The sequence below is a fragment of the Pseudophryne corroboree genome, chromosome 1 (genome assembly GCF_028390025.1).
Source record: "Pseudophryne corroboree isolate aPseCor3 chromosome 1, aPseCor3.hap2, whole genome shotgun sequence".
Classification (NCBI taxonomy): Eukaryota; Metazoa; Chordata; class Amphibia; order Anura; family Myobatrachidae; genus Pseudophryne; species Pseudophryne corroboree.
This window is the reverse complement of record NC_086444.1, coordinates 98,178,207-98,195,528: the sequence shown is the minus strand read 5'-3', so window position 1 is coordinate 98,195,528 and position 17,322 is coordinate 98,178,207.

Below are 17,322 nucleotides of genomic sequence, written 5' to 3'. Positions count from 1 at the left end.
AAGACGCTGGAAGCCCTGGGAAGGCGGCAGCCATGCAAAAGAGCTTAAAGGCCGCTGCCTCCCCGGTGAAGACGCTGGAAGCCCTGGGGAGGCGGCGGCTCCCCAGGTGAAGGCGTCGGAAGCCCTGGAGAGGTGGAAGCCATGCAAAAAAGCTTAAAGGCCGCCGCCCCCAGGTGAAGACCCTGACTAATAAACTTTTTTTTAAAGATGGAGTGGTGTTTTTATTTTAATTTTTTTTTTTACAGGTGGACTACAGGTGCCAGTGGGCCCTTTATGTCCGGACATGCTGGCACTTGTGGTTCTCCAAGTGCTATGCAAAAAAGCTTAACAGCCACCATCCACCAGGTGAAGACGCTGGAAGCCCCGGGAAGGCGGCAGCCATGCAAAAGAGCTTAAAGGCCGCTGCCTCCCAGGTGAAGACGCCGGAGAAAGACGACGGAAGCCCTGGGGAGGCGGCGGCCCCCCAGGTGAAGACCCTGACTAATAAAACAAAAATTAAAGACGGTGTGGTGTTTTTATTTTAATATTTTCTTTACAGGTGCCAGGGGGCCCTTTATGTCCAGACATGCTGGCAATTGTGGTTCTCCAAGTGCTATGCAAAAGAGCTTAACAGCCGCCGCCCACCAGGTGAAGAAGCTGGAAGCCCTGGGAAGGCGACAGCCATGCTAAAGAACTTAAAGGCTGCCGCCCCCAGGTGAAGACCCTGACTAATAAACTTTTTTCTTAAAGACGGTGTGGTGTTTTTAAAGAAGAAGAGGAAGACAAAGAAGAAGGAGAAGAAGAAGAAGAAGAAGAAGAAGAAGAACAAGAAGAAGAAGAAGAAGTAGTAGTAGTAGAACAAAAATAGGCTATATTTTGCTTAAAATAAAAATAGACATTTATTTTTTAAATATATTTTGCTTGAAGTTGTCTTAATAAATAAATTATCTCAAAAGGTGAAGAAATGACACATACTTAGGGAGACAAATATATTAGGAGAGTTTAAAACCATGCATTGTTTATTCTACACAAGAGAGTACCATGTGAGGCAGCCATTTTGGGTCCACTACATAGATTACACTGTGCTATAAGTAAAACATGGCAGTAAGGCATACAAAGGTAAAATGAAAAGCAACTAACAGGACACCTAGTTTGCAGCTTATGTGAGCGGCCTAACAAGGATGTACTGCCTGCCGCTGTGCAGGTGTCGTCACTTCACCCACCTGTGCAACGCCGTCACAGACGATATCCAGATGCGTAGGGACTCCGCTCTCCGGACCAGGCACCAGCGCGAACACCACCTCACCGCGGACGACGGGGGTCTGGAAAGAGAGGGATATGCCGGTTGAGACGTACGCCCGACCTCCGCCTAGAGTACGGGACACATCAGGGGTAGCCGCGACCTTCACCGGCTGGGCGGAAGGTCATCACTGGCCAATAGGCCTCAGCTACCCAATTCTCACACACTCGCACTCTCGCACGTTGTGTGGTGAGAGGGGGGTCCTCGCGTCCGCGAGCAAACCCTCCCGACCGGTATACAGGGGGGGGGGAATGACAGACAGACAGGCACAGGGTGATACTCACTTCCAACTTGCGGGTCACCTTGATTGTCGCACCTCTCCGCTCCTGTTGGGGCAAGAAGAACAGCCTCCCTACCTGCAGGCTACTCTACGGCTAACAACGATACAGCCAACTACGCCTGCCTAAACAAACTAACTTAAACTGGAGGCCACTGGTTCTACCCCAATCAAACAGAGACCGGACTAATTAATCACGTTCACTACCCGGCAAGTCAGTGGAACAATTCCCCGGCCCAACAGTATACCCCGATTTACCAGTCCTACCTTCCAGATGTTGGACACCGGCCGGTGCCTTTGGCTCGCAATGAAGGACGGGGGTCTAGAGCAGACGGTGGCCCACTCCCGACGGCCGGGGGATGGCGACGTGTGGGACGGGAACGTTACTCCACACTTCCAATCCCCTGGGCCATACACCGCGTGGGGCCGGTCGGCTTCAAACAACAGCCACTGATCCCTGAAGAGCTGCTGCACAGCCCACTTCCAGCCGGAGGGGGCGCAGGCAGGAGCCTGAATGAGGGGCGCAGGCCGGAGGCCTGGGTGAGGGGCGCAGGCCGGAGGCCTGGGTGAGGGGCGCAGGCTGGAGGCCTGGGTGAAGGGCGCAGGCCTGGGTGAAGGGCACAGGCCGGAGGCCTGCTGTGGGCGCAGGCCGGAGGCCTGGTGTGAGCGCAGGCCGGAGGCCTGGTGTGGGCGCAGGCCGGAGGCCTGGTGTGGGCGCAGGTCTGGTGTGGGCACAGGCCGGAGGCCTGGTGTGGGCACAGGCCGGAGCCTGCCTACTGGGCGCACAGGCCGACAGGGCCTGACTCTCCCCGCAGGCCTAGTGCCTGTCCCTGGTGCTCTAGGGAGGGTTTATAAATAAGTGGAGGTGGCCCAAGGCCGCCTACCTGTCGCGGAGGGAGAGGCTGCAGCGGGGAGCTTCGTTAGCTCTTTTGCTCTCCACACGCTGCAGCACTCTCCGCCGGACTTCCGTCGCTGGTCGCCGTCTTCTGCCTTCCTGCTTGGCTCCGCCGACGTCTTCTCCCGCACCGCCGATGTCTTCTTCTGCTCCGCCGACGTCTTCTTCCGCTGCTCTGCCGCCGCCGCCGGACCCGCTGTCTTCCACTGGAGCTCTTCTCCCGTCGCCGTCCGCCGCTCGACTGACTGCTCCCGCTCCGCAGCGCCTCTAATATGGCGCTGGGAGCGGGCGGAGCTATGACGCGGTGAGCTCCGATTGGCTCGCCGCGGCGAGCTCCGATTGGTGGCCAAGGCGCGAGCCCTGATTGGCTCGCGCTTGGCGCGCCGTTTGAAATGCGCCGCTGTGATTGGAGGGGCTTGAATCCTTTCGGATGCAAGCCCCTCCAGACTGGGACCTGCCCGCCGCGCCGCCGCCCGTCGCGCCGCCGGGGAGAAGGGGGCAATCCCCTTCACACTTACGCAGTAAGGAAAATGGTCTTACTCTATAATTGCTTTTAGATATCTTTCTCCTTTATATCTATTTTAAAGTGAGCTGAGGGGAAAATAGCAATACAGGGTCCTGTTACATTATAAAATAATTAAAAAAAATTCTCTGACCAAAAAATAAAAATGTATAATAATTCTCCAACACTCTGAAGATAGTAAGCTCATACTGTGAATTGCATAAAATATTTCTATGAACCCCACTTAATCACTGTTACACACTGGTTCTCACTGAGCGGAGGCTGAGATGAGAGGGGTGTTATTCGGCAGGATCACTGGAAGTCAGCAGCCATCTTGGTACAGGGAGTGAAGCCTTCCTGAAGGAACAGTATGGAATCTGTGCAGTAGTGCTCTCCCCTTTCAACACTTTTTATATACAAATAGGATAATAATGCTAAAACTCCCACATAGTCATCTAAATGGGATGTAGTCACCATCCCGGCGGTCAGCTTACCACCACCGGGATCCCGGCCACCGAATGCAGTCAGTGGGGCCAAGGACTATTCCCACTAGTTGGTGTCCATGACACCCATAGAGAGGGAATAGAACCTGTGGCAAGCGCAGCAAGCCACCAAGCTCGCAGCGTGAAGCCCACAGCAAGGGGCTTCATTTTGCTTGCCCCTCTCCCGGCATTCTGGCAGTCAGGATACCGTCATCGGTATGCTGACCACCAGGATCCCGGCCGCCGGTCAACAACGCATCTGAATTATTACTTGTGCCTGGTGTAGGATTTTCAAATATGTGTAGTTTACTGTATACAAGGATATAAAACCTTAAAGGAACTGAGATCTAAGGTGTATTACATGTAGTTATAAAAATAAGTTTATTTTATGGCAGTAGTTTCCATACAGGGGGCCGTGAGACCCTGGGGTTCCTTGGGAAAGGTGGGAAGGGGGGGATAGGGGAGGCCTTGCAGTGGTGCTGTAGTTTGGTGGTCCATGAACAATTCAAATTGCTTATACTGAATTTAATCGGCAAAACCAGTCCTTCACCACATAACTGAACCTAAGGTTAACATATTATAAACACTATTTACTTCATTTTATATTTTTTTCTAAATTTCTCACTAAGAAACTATGGTCTTGGGGTGCCATGACAGAAATTCTGAAACTCTAGGGCAGGGGTGTCCAACTCGCAGCTCCTACCGCATCCTTTTGTGGCCCGCGGGCAGGGGTCCTTTTGCGGCCCAACCACCTTGTGTTAGGCGCCGGGGTCCGCTTGTCTGCGCGGCCCGGCGCCTAGCAACTAGAGACGCCGTGCGCGTACAGCCGCCGGCTCCCTAGCAACGCTAGACGCCGGGCGCGCTGAGCCGCACGGACCCTAGCAAAGGGGATGCCACTGGCGGACCGCGTTCCCCGTTGCTAGGCTTTAGGAAATTAAGATATTCACCTGCTCTCTGGCCGTGCAGCAAGGCAGCTGCACGGCATTTTATTCTAATCAGCCTTTAGCAGCTGATTGGAGGACTCCTTTTTAAATACACTCCCAGGGCTTCTCACAGACGCCGGTAATAGCTTCCTGCATGCTGCCTTTGTTTGCTGAGAGTCTGTTTCCAGCCCTGCTGTATCCGGTCATTCCAGTCCTCAGAAGTCCGGTATTCGGGAGTTGTCATCTCATCCCAAGAGGTCGTTTGGTTCCCTGGAGTCCTGACTGATCACCGTTTTATATCCAGTGGTGTTCGTGAGTTGCGGCTCTGCCGTGTGTTGCGGCTCAGCAGCTTTACATTTTATATTTTGTGTTTGGAGCATTTGCGGAGGGTTCCGCTTCCACAAGTCCTCTCTGGTACTCGGCGGTGCCGGGTAGGAGAATTGGACAAGTGGATATTTTGGTTGTCCTTTTCCCTGGCGGTTTCTCCGCACATATTATTGTTTTGAGTTTGCTTAGCCCCTGGCCTGGTTGTTTAGTTAGAGGGCCTCTTGTTATCACCCTGTCTCGGGTTTCCCTTTGTCTCTCATTAAGACCGGGGGGCATCGGAGTTGGGCAGACATAATCCGCCCTTCAAACGCGGCTGCCAAGGGCTCAAGAAACCATAGTCTCGTAGGGGATTTCTGACAACACGGGTGAGACAACAGAGTTAGGGCGCCAGGGGCTATTTTCCTGTCCTGCTCCCTTCCCCAGCATTCCGTTCCAGTGCTCCGGTCCTTGCCATAAGATCTCCTCTGACCAGAGTGCTGGAATCATAACATTATTACCGGCCATACCAAAACTTAAAATTAAACGGGGTTTAATTTTTTCTCATTCAGTTTTGTGAGAGTTTATCGGCCTCGTGAATCCAACAGGTTTAGGGCCAAATCCTGGTCAGCTCTTAGTCAGCCAGATTCAAGAACTTACTCAGATGGTTCAGGATCTTTCTCTTCGGGTGAAGTCGCAGGAAGATCTTTTGCGAGCTTCCCCAAGGGTAGTCCCTGAACCAAAGATGCATTTGCCTGACCGTTTTTCTGGTGATAGAAAAGAGTTTTTTAATTTTAAAGAATCCTGTAAACTTTATTTTCGTTTAAGACCGACTTCCTCGGGTACTGAATCTCAGCGGGTCGGGATTATTATTTCTTTGCTCCAGGGGGATCCTCAGACCTGGGCATTTGGTTTAAGAGCAGAGGATCCGGCATTGTTGTCAGTTGACGCTTTTTTTGAGTCTTTAGGGCTCTTGAATGATGACCCTGATAGAGAGGCGTCCGCTGAAAGTCAGTTGCGCGCTCTCAGACAGGGTAGAAATCCTGCAGAGGTTTATTGTACGGAGTTTCGCCGTTGGTCGAACGACTGTGGCTGGAATGACCCAGCCCTGCGCAGTCAGTTTCGCCTCGGCTTATCAGAGTCTATAAAAGACAGTCTCCTTCAGTACCCCGCTCCTGAGACTCTCGATAAACTCATGGAGCTTTCTATTAAGATTGATCGTCGTCTCAGAGAGCGGAGGGCTGAAAAAGGAGCACCTGTAAGGTCAAGTCCGTGGGTATATTCCATTCCTGAAGACGTAGAGGAGCCCATGCAGATGGGTCTCTCCCGGCTGTCTCCTGAAGAAAGAGCCAGAAGGCAAAATTCTGGTCTTTGTCTGTACTGTGGGGGTAAGGGACATTTTGCTCGTAATTGTCCGAACAAGTCGGGAAACGCTTTGACCAGGTGAATTGTGAGGGGGTTCACCTGGGTCTGCAGCTTATCTCCTCGAATAACTCCCTTTTAGTCCCAGTTAAAGTTTCCTTTGGCAGCCTCAGTTCTTCGGTGTCGGCTTTTGTTGACAGTGGAGCTGCAGGAAACTTTATGGATTTAACTTGGGCTAAGGCCTTAGGCATTCCTCAGTTACCTTTGGGTAGGTGTGTCACCATGCATTGCTTAGATGGGAGTCCGCTGTCTAATGGGATTATTTCTCTCCGTACACCCCCTGTACTGCTTACAGTAGGAGCTCTACATTCCGAGAAAATCGAGTTCTATCTTACACATTGCCCAGCAGTTCCAGTTGTTCTGGGTCACCCTTGGATGGCCTTTCATAATCCCACCATTGATTGGCGGTCGGGGGAGATTTCACAATGGGGTACTTTTTGTGATAAGGAATGTATCACGTTTCCAGTCAGAGTAGCAGCTATCATTCCAGAACTCATTCCGGTGGAATACCAGGAGTTTGCTGATGTTTTCTCCAAAGGCAATGCGGACATTCTGCCTCCCCATCGGCCTTATGATTGTGCTATTGAGTTAATTCCTGGTGCCACATTGCCAAAGGGAAGATTATATGCATTATCCGGGCCAGAAACTGCGGCTATGAATGATTATGTAAAGGAGAGCCTTGAGAAAGGATTTATTAGACCATCAAAATCTCCTTTAAGTGCAGGCTTCTTCTTTGTGGAGAAAAAGGATGGCGCGCTTAGACCTTGCATTGATTTTAGAGCCCTGAATAAGATCTCAGTTAAAAACACCTATCCTTTGCCGTTGATTTCTGTACTCTTTGATCAGTTACGTTCTGCTGTGATTTTTTCTAAAATTGACCTTAGAGGAGCGTACAACCTCACCCGAATTAAATCTGGAGATGAGTGGAAAACGGCCTTCAGTACTCAGTCGGGTCACTACGAATACCTGGTGATGCCGTTTCGGCCTGTCCAATGCTCCGGCAGTTTTTCAAGACCTCATTAACGATGTGCTCCGTGACTTCCTAGGGAAATTTGTGGTCGTTTACTTAGACGACATCCTGATTTTTTCTGAATCAATGGAATAACATGTTACCCAGGTGCGTCTGGTTCTTCAAAAGTTACGTGAGAATCATTTATATGCCAAGCTGGAGAAGTGTGAGTTTCATGTCACGGAAGTATCTTTTTTAGGGTACATAATTTCCCCTCAGGGATTTTCCATGGAACCAAAGAAACTCCAGGCCATCCTTAGTTGGGCGCAACCCACCAATTTAAAAGCAATTCAGCGCTTTTTAGGGTTTGCGAATTATTATAGGAGGTTCATTCATTCTTTTTCTGACCTGGTTGCTCCCATTGTAGCTCTGACAAAGAAAGGAGCGGATCCTACCAACTGGTCGCGTGAAGCTGAGTTGTCCTTCCGGGCCTTGAAACAAGCCTTTGTCTCGGCTCCAGTCCTCAGACATCCTAATCCGGAATTGCCCCTTGTGGTGGAGGTTGATGCCTCGGAGGTTGGAGTGGGGGCTATCCTTTCTCAAAAGGATCCGGAGTCTCTGGAGTTACATCCTTGTGCCTTTTTGTCCAGGAAATTCTCCTCCGCTGAATCCAACTATGACGTTGGTAATCGGGAGTTACTGGCGGTAAAGTGGGCTTTCGAGGAGTGGAGGCATTGGCTGGAGGGAGCAAAACATACTATTTCGGTATTGACTGACCATAAGAACCTGCAATACATTGAATCGGCTAAGCGGCTTAATGCCCGGCAGGCACGTTGGGCATTATTTTTTACGCGTTTCAAATTTATAATCACTTTCAGGCCTGGTTCCAAGAATACTAAGGCTGATGCCCTGTCACGTAGCTTTCTTCCGGTTCACAATAACAATCCTGTTACCCCCATACTTCCATCTTCGGTCATCTGGGCGGGCCTAACACAAGATTTATTTACCCAGTTAAAACAGCTTCAACACCAAGCTCCTAGAATTACTCCTGCTGGTCGTCTTTACGTCCCTGAGTTTTTGAGAGCTACTGTTTTAACGGAATTCCATGATAACAAAGTTTCAGGGCATCCAGGAGTCTCTAAGACATTGGAGTTAGTCTCTCGCTCAGTATGGTGGCCTGGTCTTTATAAAGACGTCAAGGAATTTGTTTATTCATGTCAGGTTTGTGCACAGCATAAGGTTCCCCGTTCCTTGCCTATCGGGCAACTTATGCCCTTAAATGTTCCTCTCAGGCCGTGGTCTCATATTTCCATGGATTTTGTGGTTGACCTTCCCCTTTCAGCTGGATTCCGAGTCATATGGGTGGTAGTGGACCGTTTTAGGAAAATGGCTCATTTTATTGCTCTTTCCCGATTGCCTTCTGCCCAAGGGTTGGCAGTTTTGTTTCTCCGCCATGTATTCAGGCTTTATGGGTTGCCTACTGATATTGTTTCTGATCGGGGTCCACAATTCATCGCACAATTCTGGAAATGTTTTTGTGCCTCATTGAAGATGAAATTGTCGTTAACATCCGGTTACCACCCACAATCCAACGGGCAAACCGAACGAGTTAACCAATCATTGAAACAATATTTGCGCTTGTATTCAGCCAAACTCCAGAATGATTGGTCCGAGTTTCTTCCGTTGGCTGAATTTGCTTACAATAATTCTTGTCATTCCTCCACTAAAGAGTCTCCATTCTTTTCAGTTTTTGGTTTTCACCCCAGAGCTAATTCTTTTTTTCATCATTCCTCAGTCTCCTCGCTAACCTTAACCTCCCATCTCAGAGCCATTTGGAAAAAGGTGCACCTTGCTCTCAGAAAAGCGGCCTTTCGAGAGAAGAAATTTTCTGACAGGCTCCGACGTCCTTGCACTTTTAAGGTGGGAGATAGGGTGTGGTTGTCGACTCGCAACGTCAGGCTTCGACAATCCTCGGCTAGACTGGGACCCAAATTTATTGGGCCATTTCTTATTATTAAAAGAGTCAACCCAGTTGCCTTTCGGTTACGTTTACCAAGATCTCTCAGGATTGGAAATACATTTCATTGTTCCCTGTTGAAACAATACGTTTCTTCCAGTAGATTTCCTCGGAAGATCTCTCAGGGTAGATCTCCAGTGGATGTACAGGGACAACAGGAGTTCTTGGTAGAGAAGGTTCTCGATTCCAAATTGTCCCGGGGTCGGCTGTATTTTCTGGTTCACTGGAAAGGCTATGGTCCGGAGGAAAGGTCTTGGGTCCTGGATAAGGATCTTCATGCCCCGAGGCTCAAGAGGGCATTTTTTCGGGAATTTCCTCAGAAACTCGGCGTTAGGGGTTCCTTGACCCCTCCTCAAGGGGGGGTACTGTTAGGCGCCGGGGTCCGCTTGTCTGCGTGGCCCGGCGCCTAGCAACTAGAGACGCCGTGTGCGTACAGCCGCCGGCTCCCTAGCAACGCTAGACGCCGGGCGCGCTGAGCCGCACGGACCCTAGCAACGGGGACGCCACTGGCGGACCGCGTTCCCCGTTGCTAGGCTTTAGGAAATTAAGATATTCACCTGCTCTCTGGCCGTGCAGCAAGGCAGCTGCACGGCATTTATTCTAATCAGCCTTTAGCAGCTGATTGGAGGACTCCTTGTTAAATACACTCCCAGGGCTTCTCACAGACGCCGGTAATAGCTTCCTGCATGCTGCCTTTGTTTGCTGAGAGTCTGTTTCCAGCCCTGCTGTATCCGGTCATTCCAGTCCTCAGAAGTCCGGTATTCGGGAGTTGTCATCTCATCCCAAGAGGTCGTTTGGTTCCCTGGAGTCCTGACTGATCACCGTTTTATATCCAGTGGTGTTCGTGAGTTGCGGCTCTGCCGTGTGTTGCGGCTCAGCCGCTTTACCTTTTATATTTTGTGTTTGGAGCATTTGCGGAGGGTTTGGCTTCCACAAGTCCTCTCTGGTACTCGGCGGTGCCGGGTAGGAGAATTGGACAAGTGGATATTTTGGTTGTCCTTTTCCCTGGCGGTTTCTCCGCACATATTATAGTTTTGAGTTTGCTTAGCCCCTGGCCTGGTTGTTTAGTTAGAGGGCCTCTTGTTATCACCCTGTCTCGGGTTTCCCTTTGTCTCTCATTAAGACCGGGGGGCATCGGAGTTGGGCAGACATAATCCGCCCTTCAAACGGGGCTGCCAAGGGCTCAAGAAACCATAGTCTCGCAGGGGATTTCTGACAACACGGGTGAGACAACAGAGTTAGGGCGCCAGGGGCTATTTTCCTGTCCTGCTCCCTTCCCCAGCATTCCGTTCCAGTGCTCCGGTCCTTGCCATAAGATCTCCTCTGACCAGAGTGCTGGAATCATAACACCTTGCTTGCATCGAGGGCAGGAGAGCACAGCGCACACCTCTCTTGCTCCCCAGTCCAATCTCCGGCGATGGCACGGGTATCTTAAATCAGGTGCCGGTCCGTGTTCACGGACCAGAAGCCAATCAGGAGCAGTGCCAGAGTCTTTGCTTTCTATGTGCAGTGCCATCTTCCCAAAGAAATCACCATGAAGACGGCGCCACTGCCACTGGCTACAGCACAGGCATACTGGGGAGGGATAGCAAACTGGGGCTTCTGCCAGGCCCCTCCAGCAGCCCCTTTACCAATGCTCGTCTTTTGTTGTTTTTATAACAACATGGTGACGACACTGTAGCAAAGAGATTTTCAACCCTTTACATCTCGCGGCACACTGAACAAGATTTAAGTATTGCCAAGGCACATTCAAATATAATGGTGATGCATGGTGCAGTTGCATGTCCTATGATGTCATGTTACAGCTTCTCCATAGGTAACGCCTGAGCCACATCTGAGAAAGCCAGAAGAGCCCAACACTGCCCGGGTCCTAAATAAGAACTGGCTCTGCAACCACTAAACCCATCAGTATTGATCATTCCAGGGCCTCAGTAACGGCAAAACACTGACGGGCCTGGATGTGCTTCTATGGCGGCACACCTGGAGACTGCTCAGGGCACACTAGTTTTCATCGTTTTGTCCTTAAATTAGGTTATCATTGAAACACCGGTACAGTAATAAACAACATAACAACAGTGGAAATTGGGTTCACACAAAGCCTTACATAGCCAAAGATAAATAGGGACACCCTACAATAAAAATATATTCATATAATAAAACTGTAAGGGTTGTGTCTGTACATAGACATTTTTTTATTGAGAATTATACTTCTAGGGACTGTTTATGGACCATGGAGACAAAAAAAAAGTGAAATTTAGACTGTGTCTGTACGTTCTGGCATCACACAAAAACTACTGTATGAATTTATATCACATTTTCACTGTTGTATAGCTTAGTGACCTAGAAAAGGATTGAGGTATGTATGGTCTCGATCTAACATCAGGGAGAGGAACAATAAATGAACAACCAGATGCTTGCAGTGTGCAGGCTCCTCAAGTCCAAAAAGGATGCGGTTACAATACCAGCGCTGGCATCATGAACACTGACTAGCCCGCCAGTTGGCATGCCGAGCAACAGGGACTATTCCCATAGAGTGGGATAGAACCTGTGGCAAGCGCAACGAGCCCGCAAGGGTCTTTGTTGTGCTGGCCGAAATCCCCCCTGCTGCCCATCTGACGGACGGAATCCCGGCGTCGGTATGGTGACCGCCAGTCTCCCAACCACCGATCACCCAATACCAACCTGTCCAAAATGACTATACAGTATGAGTGGAATTATTACACTCACTTAGTGCAGTTGGACTTCCAGCATATAGCACTGCACTGACAGTTGGTGTTCCGGTCATGCTTCTGCAGACCTTGACTCTGCCCAGGTTATACTGTTTTCAGCGAGAAAGCTGTCCAATCCGATTTTGAATGCATTTACAGAGTCCGCCATTATTACCTTCTCCGGCAGGGAGTTCCAAATCTTTATTGCCCTGAAGAACCCCTTCCTACGTTTTGTATGGAATTTTCTCTCCTCTAACCTCAGTGAGTGTCCATGTGTCCTATACAGAGTTCTTTTAATAAACAAATCCCCTGCTAACTCCTTGTAATGACCCTTTACATATTTGAAGATATTAATAATATCTCCTCTTAGACGCCTCTTTTCTAGAGTATACATATTTAACATAGTTAGCCTTTTCTCGTACTCCAGTGTCTCTAACCCTTTAATCAGTTTAGTAGCACACCTTTGAACTCTTTCGAGTTCTCCAATATCTTTTTTATAATATGGTGCCAAAAACTTAACACAATATTCCAGGTGCGGACGTTCCAATGATTTGTACAGCGGCATGATTACATCCTCGTCCCTGGTCTCAATACCCCGTTTTATGCAAGGAAGGACTTTACTTGTCTTCTTCACTGCATTTTAACACTGTGTACTGCTATTGAGTGTATTATCTATGAGGACCCCCAAATCTTTTTCCACTACTGATACCACTATATTTTCCCCATTAAGTGAATAGGATGCAAGTTTGTTTTTAATCCCAAAATGCATAGCTTTGCATTTTTCAATATTGAACCTCATTCCCCATTTAGACACCCAGAATTCAAGTTTAAATAAGTCATTCTGTAGAGACTCCACATCTATTTCTGAATTAATTACCTTACACAGTTTAGTATCATCTGCAAAGATTGATACTCTGCTTCCCAGGCCTATTCCTAGGTCATTAATACATATATTGAACAGTAGCGGACCAAATATGGACCCTTGTGGTATACCGCTGACTACTAGTGCCCAGCTGGAGAACATCTCATTGACCACTACTCGTTGTACCCTGTTATCCAGCCAATTACCTATCCATGTACAAATAGTGTATCCTAGGCCAAGTTCCCTTAATTTGATGATCAGTCTCTTGTGAGGCACTGTATTGAAGGCTTTTGCAAAATCTAAATAGACCACATCCACTGCTTTTCCCTGGTTAAGATTATCGCTCACTTCGTCGTAGAAGCTAATTAAGTTAGTTTGACATGAACTGTCGCTCACAAACCCATGCTAACTCCTGCTCATAAACTTAGTATTCCGCAGATAATCCTCTATGCTATCCCTCAAAATTCCTTCCAATATTTTACCCACTATAGAGGTTAAACTAACTGGTCTATAGTACCCAGGATGATTTTTTAGAACCCTTTTTAAATAATGGCACTACCTCAGCTATACGCCAATCCATCGGTACCATACCCGATTTAATGGAACTATAGAAAATCAAGTATAAGGGTCTTGCAAGCTGTGCCTTAAGCTCCATAATAACCCTCGTATGAAAACCATTTGGTCCCGGTGATTTATTAATCTTTATGTTGCTTAGTCTCTCCAGGACTATTTCCTCACTTAAACAAGCATCTAGCCAAGAATCATTACCTTCACTGTCGTTATGCACTACTAACACCGTCTGATCCTCCCTGGTGAAAAAAAGCTGTTCAGTATATCCGCTTTTATTTTGACATTGTTTCCAAGGCTCACAGTTCATCTTTTAATGGGCCTATGTTCTATTTTTTTAACCCTTTAATGTTTATGTAATTATAAAACTCTTTGGGATTGGCTTTATTCTCTATAGCAATTTGTTTTTCGTTTACAATTGTAGCTGCCCTTATTACTTTTTTGCATCTTTTATTGCATTCTTTGTAATACTGGAATGACTCCTCCCCTCCATTAGTTTTAAATGCTTTAAAAGAACACCTCTTTTTAGCCATTGCTTCTTTGACATCCTTATTAAGCCACATTGATTTGAGTACATTACTCTTGCATTTACTGCCCAAGGGTATGAATTTGTGAATATTGCTATCAAGCAACCCTTTTAAAGCATCCCACATTTCCGATGTGTCTTTACTATGAAACAAAACTTCCCAGTCAATGTCGTTTAGCATATTGAAGTTAGCTTTTCTAAAGTTGAATGTTTTTGTTGATTCCTTATAGCTATGTTTCTTGAAACTGATGCTGAATGTGATCATATAGTGATCACTGTTTCCCAAGGTCTCCCCAACTGTAATGTTTGATATAATGTCCACATTATTGGTAATAACTTGGTCCAGAACATTATAACCTCTGGTTGGGTCCTCGACTAATTGAGACAAGTATTGATCCTTTAATGTGTTTAGAATCCTGCTGCTCCTAATTTTTACACATGAATCGTTACTCCAGTTTATACCTGGATAGTTAAAAATACCCTAACACTAGGATGTCCCCCATTCCCACAGCTTTTTCAATTTGCTGTGAGAGCAGTTCCTCGTCACGTATGCTAATATCTGGTTGCTTGTAGCACGTGCCAATGACTAGTTTCTTTATTTCAGTGCCCCCACTAGTGATCTCAACCCATAGTGATTCCACATTATCACCAGTCCCCTCGTAAATAACATATATTAAGTTTGGTTTTAGAGATGGTTTTACATAGAGACATACCCCTCCTCCCCTTTTGGTAGCCCTGTCCCTCCTGAGAAGTGAATATCCCTCCAAATTAGTTACCCAGTCGTGAGAGTCGTCCCACCATGTTTCCGTAATACCTATAATATCATACTGATTTTTTGATACAAGCCATTCCAATTCCCCCATTTTACCTGATAGGCTTCTTGCTTTCGCAAGCAGACATTTTATGTTAATATTTCCTTTGCCCTTTTGCTTTAATGGTAACTTACCATTATTTACAAGTGCCTTTCTAGAATTACTCTTACCAACTGTTATTCTATTCTCTACCTTACCCCCCATCAGGGGTTAAGGTGCAATCAGTGAGATTGCTGGACTATTCAGGGAGTTTGGGAGATTTCTTCTATTTCAGGGAGTCTCCTGCAGAATGAGGGAGAGTAGGCAAGTATGTTTATACCAACAGAATAATGTACAAAAAGACAGCAAACTACATGTACAGTAGTTTAATTTGGACCACATGGCCTGCCTGGTAGTGGTATCACATCCTATAGCAACAATACACTGTTCAACACTTAAGTCACGTAATCGGTCAGGCAGAGATGCACCTCTCTTCCGGTAACCTCAGGGTACCATGTGTAAAATGTGGCACTGGTGCTCCCGAACTGTGCCATGTGGAACGCAAAACTGGATATAAGCAGCTAGCTCCTCCTGTGGAATGCAACAACTTCTAATGCAGCTACCAGTTAGCAAGCAACATCAGTGCACATGTGCAGACCAGTAGGGACCATATGGTAGCACTGATCCCAAGTTTTGAATGACCAGCTAAACTACAGGAATAATTTATTAAACTCAATAAAACAGGAGTTAAAGGGAATGTCTCATATCAGCACATCCCTAGGCATACAATGCTAGCAAACTCAATGTGGTATTAGAATATTCTCTGACATGCGGGGGGACGCCCAGCACAGGGCTAGTATGCCCCACATGTTAGGCGCATGAGACCCACAGCCATTTTTGTGATAGCATCGGCTGCATGTGATGTCTTGCAGCTGCACCGACTACGCCCCCTGTTTCTCCGTTGCCGCCCCTGTTTTGAAGTCTCGTCCCCGCAATACTCCATCTCCATCTTTGAAATGGAGCGTTGCCTCCCCCCCCCCCCGTGACCATCTCTGCCTCATAGACAGGCAGAAGCAATCACATTTTCTGTGGGGCGCCGTAGAAAATGCAGGCGCATGCGCAGGATGGGCCCTGCGCAGGATCCCGCATCCTCTTAGCAATTTTTACCGTTGGATCGCTTATTGCGATTGCGATCCAACCTTAATCAGGCTCTATTTGTAAAATCTAAAATATACATCACAAGATTAGATGCCACTAAGGCCCTCATTCCGAGTTGTTCGCTCGCAAGCTGCTTTTAGCAGCTTTGCACACGCTAAGTCGCCGCCTACTGGGTGTGAATCTTAGCTTCTCAAAATTGCGACAGACGGATTCGCAATATTGCGAATAGACCTTTCTTAGCAGTTTCTGAGTAGCTCCGGACTTACTCAGCCATTGCGATCAGTTCAGTCAGTTTCATTCCTGGTTTGACGTCACAAACACACCCAGCGTTCGCCCAGACACTCCCCCGTTTCTCCAGCCACTCCCGCGTTTTTCCCAGAAACGGTAGCGTTTTTTCCAACACACCCACAAAACGGCCAGTTTCCACCCAGAAACACCCACTTCCTGTCAATCACATTACGATCACCAGAACGAAGAAAAAAAACTCGTAATGCCGTGAGTAAAATACCTAACTGCATAGCAAATTTACTTGGCGCAGTCGCACTGCGGGCATTGCGCATGCGCAGTAAGCGGAAAATCGCAAAATAACAAAAATCGGCAACGAGCGAACAACTCAGAATGACCACCTAAGTGAGCAAAACTGCCGACAAATGGCAGTAATAAAATTTTTCTCATGTAATAATTTTAAGTCACATTTTCCTTAGGTCAGTCATGTAAAAGACAAAAGCCTCAAACCAGAAATAACCAGTCTTAGCCGGTCTGGTGGGGTGTGTGAGGTCATGCTGTGATGTCATAATGGAAACTGCCTATGTCAGGGCTATGCTGTTGCTGTCTCTTGCATATGCTTTCAGAGGCCTGGCACGGCATAGCACACTGGTAGAAGGTTAGTGACTGGACAAAGATAAGAGCAGCTTATTTTGAATCGTCGGCAGACGTTTAGCATGACTATTATAATAAATTAAATTAAATTGTGCTTTAATCATTTCCTTTGTTTTTATCCAATACTATATACAGATGTAGCCATGCTGATCATGGCTACATCTGAGGGAAACGTGCACCCTCGACGCAGCTATGCGCACCTGTGCCTAGCTATGTCGAGTTGCGGCATTTGCCGCCCCCATCCATGTGAATGGGGCACGCACATGTCTTAGATGTCCAGATGTACGCGGTGCGGTCGCGACTAACAAGGCGCAATCGCCTTAAGATGTAGCCACAATGAGAATAGCTACATTTGTACAGTTGTAATTCCTGTTAGCGTCAGAAATGAATGCTATGGTGGTTATGACTGTCCCCCTCCCCCCTCATTCCCACTCAGGGAGTGTGGGGGGAGGGGGACAGTCATAACCCATAGGGGTACAGGGGAAACCACCGGTGGGCCCTACTGTCTGGGGGCCCACCTCCTCGTCTATGGATCAGGTCCCGTCTGTGCACTTGAATTGTACATTATACATATTATCTACAGTGCATTGCAGTTATTAATCTGGTACATTATCATGCATGTACTAGCAGTATTTACTATATATATTTATCATGGGCCCTATACCATGTTAGCCAAGCCTCTGTGGCAGCAGGCCACACCCCTAAGCATGGGCCTTTACCTCTGCATTCCCCCGGTGGGCTCTCCATGCCCCACTCATTTCTTGCTCTCTTTTTTCACTCTC